This window comes from Dendropsophus ebraccatus, chromosome 6 (assembly GCF_027789765.1).
Source record: "Dendropsophus ebraccatus isolate aDenEbr1 chromosome 6, aDenEbr1.pat, whole genome shotgun sequence".
Lineage (NCBI taxonomy): Eukaryota > Metazoa > Chordata > Amphibia > Anura > Hylidae > Dendropsophus > Dendropsophus ebraccatus.
Window position 1 is genome coordinate 141,941,243 of NC_091459.1, and position 3,136 is coordinate 141,944,378.

The 3,136-nt window shown below is 47.4% G+C and overlaps 1 long non-coding RNA gene across 1 annotated transcript; it reads left to right on the forward strand.

Moving 5' to 3' along the window:
* Nucleotides 1–361: 361 nt before the first annotated feature.
* On the forward strand, nt 362–963 carry LOC138795133 (uncharacterized). Its single transcript, XR_011363580.1, has 4 exons — nt 362–395; nt 472–510; nt 603–653; nt 897–963. It is a non-coding gene; the product is annotated as an uncharacterized lncRNA (long non-coding RNA).
* Nucleotides 964–3,136: the final 2,173 nt, after the last annotated feature.

Below are 3,136 nucleotides of genomic sequence, written 5' to 3' on the forward strand. Positions count from 1 at the left end.
TTTTATCCCTATAGTCTGCAGAAAGCGTCTTGCTATGTAAGTACTCCATCTCCCTGCTATTACCCCGACCATCCTGTCACACCCTGCCACCCTCTCTGCCACTATTCATCCTGCCACCCTCTCCGCTACCCTCTATCCCCCCCCCCCCTCACCCACCATCATGGTGGAAGGGTGGATGTCACTTATACTGAATATCTTAGTAAAATCTCGTCTGTGTTTCTTCCTTTCTAGCTGTAGATGACACAAAAACCCTGGTAAGTAAGTCTTCCTTCTGGTTGCGCCTCTGGCGGCCGTTGTACCTCAGTTAGAGATGAGATGTGAGGGCGGCTCCGTTATTCTCGCTCTCTTCTTCCCTCTAACAGGATTGAGGATGAGGACGAGGGACCGGATGAGATGTGAGTAACAAATATGGCGGCTTCTGTGTTAGTGTGGAGACTTGTGTTATGTTTCTTACCATGGCTTCTCCTGCAGATGGATCTCCGCGGTGCGCTCGGCCCCTCATGTTTTCTGGTATGGCGGACTCCTCATATATGGATATAGAATAATTTCTGTAGGTTCCATTTCTGTTCTGTTCTCCTAACCACAGTTCTCTTCTCTACCAGTGATGGCTACATAGAAAAGAACCTTTGGATCCCCCGCCTCCGTCCCATCAGGTAGGACCCCACCCTCTCCTATCCGCCATCACACTGTGCGCTCCCCTTACACTGGGGCTAGAGAGCAGAGAACCTTCCGGAATGGGTTTCTAGAAGGTTCTCTAAGGTCAGCTCCATGTACCCTGTTCTATTCATTCACAGAACTGGGGACCCCATTCTCCTGATCAGTGAGGGTCTCTGATTTCAGACCCCCCACTAATGTCTCCTGGTCTTTGTAGTGTTATAGAATGATTTGTGTTTTAGGGAGGAATCGGCAAGAGATTTTGAGAGGCAGCTCAAAATGGACAAGAAGATGGAGCGTCATGCTCGCAAAAAAAAGGAAGAGCAAGAGAAGCGTCTGGCCATGTAAGTGTATGGTGTACACCAACATAGACACATAGATGACACCGCCATATAGACACTGCACTGCCCCCTGGGGAGACATAATATAAAACCTGTCTGTGCACACAGGCGCCATCTAGTGGTGGCAGTCATGGGCATATTGTGCGGCACCAGGGATAACCCTCAGTCTTGGAATACCCCTGATTGTGTATAATACAGTAAATGTACAGAGTCCTAATGTCTCCCGCTCTTTATATAGTTACATATAAGGGGATTTGTGTGTTATGTACAATAGGGAGAAGATAAAAATGCTGGAAAGCAGCGAGAGGCTGAGAGGAAGATGGAGAGTAGGATCCAGCGTAAAGCTCGGAAGAACGAGAGAAGAGAGAGACGTCTGGCCATGTAAGTGGATGGAGTACACAACATACAGACACATAGATGACACCGCACTGCCCCCAGAGGAGACATTAAAGGGGGAGTTCACAAACGTTTTTTCTTTCAAATAAACTGATGCCATAAAGTGCCAGAGATTATCAACTGCTGTATGTTCTGCAGGAAGTGGTGTATTCTTTATAGTCTGACACAGTGCTCTCTGCTGCCACCTCTGTCCATGGCAGGAACTGTCCACTGCAGTAGTAAATCCCCATAGAAAATCTCTCCTGCTCTGGACAGTTCCTGACATGGACAGAGATGGCAGCAGAGAGAGCACTGTGTCAGACTGGAGAGAACACTGAAACACAAAGGGCCACTAAGCCCACTAGACGCGAGGTTAGCCCCACAAGGATATAAAACATAACTTTTATAAAGTGATGTTTTTTGAGAGGCGTGAAGTAAGACACCAGACTGACCGCCCCATCATACACTGTGTATATCTGCCTATTAGGTGCTAATAGAGAGTGCAACACTGTGTGAGCCGCAGACTATCTCTATTAGCACCTGATAGGCAGATATACAGTGTATGATGGGGCGGTCAGTCTGGTGGTCTTACTTCACACTTCTATAAACATCACTTTATAAAAAGTTACGTTTTATACCTTGTGGGGCTAACCTCGCGTCTACCGGGCTTAGTGGCTTTGTGTTAAAGGAGTTTACAGCGCTACAAAAAACATGGCCACTTTCTTCTGGAGACAGCACCACTCTTATCTCCAGCTTGGGCAGGGTTTTGCTGCTCAGTTCCATTGAAGTGAATGGTGCTTAAATGAAAAATACACCTGACCTGGAGACAAGAGTGGGGCTGTCTCTGGAAGAAAGTGGCCATGTTTTTGTAGCACTGGATAACCCCTTTAAGTGTTTTTTCATAGAACCTGGTAACCTCATTTTGCTGAGCACCATTTTGTTAGTTATTTAGACTAGAATACACCACTTCCTGCAGGACATATAGCAGCTGTTAAGTACTGGAAGACTGGAGATTTTTAAATAAAACAAATGGCAAATCTCTGGCACCAGTTGATTTTTATTTATTTATTTTTTTTTTAACTACTCCTTTAGTATCAAACTGTCTGCAGGCGCACATCTAGTGGTGCCAGTCATGGGGATATCCTGCTGCACAATGCCACCATCTGGGTATAGGATCCATTACAGCAGTGCTCCCCAGCTGCTGCAAAACTAAAAACTCCCATCAGGCAAAGATTGTCAGGGCATGATGGGAACGTAGCTGGAGAGTCTCAGGCTGGAATACAATGCACCTGAGGTTGTCAGGGCGCGAAGAGATTGTAGTTCTGTAACAGCTGAAGAGTCACAGGTTGGGGGCCACAGCATTAGAGGGATTGTCATGTTCTGACCAGTTATATGGCACCAGTAGGCACGGAGCAGGATTCCACTATTGCCCCAAGAGGACAGACATGAGATCCTCAGTGGTGTCAAACTCCGGCCCTCCAGTTGTTAAGAAAACTACACTTCCCATCATGCCTAGGCAGCCAAGCTCTAGCTTTTACTGTGAAGGCATGATGGGAATTGTAGTTTTGTAGAAGCTGGAGGCCCTGAGTTTGACACGTGTGCCTAAGGCTAAAGGACGTCACGTATAAAAGCTTTAACACTGCCGGCCCATCCTCAGGATAGACTAGTATTGTGGGATCTATGGGGCCCGGATCAGGAGGAGCTGCAGCACCGGCACGGCCGCTCATATGGCCGGCGACCTCAGAGGTCTCCTCCTATGTGAGCCG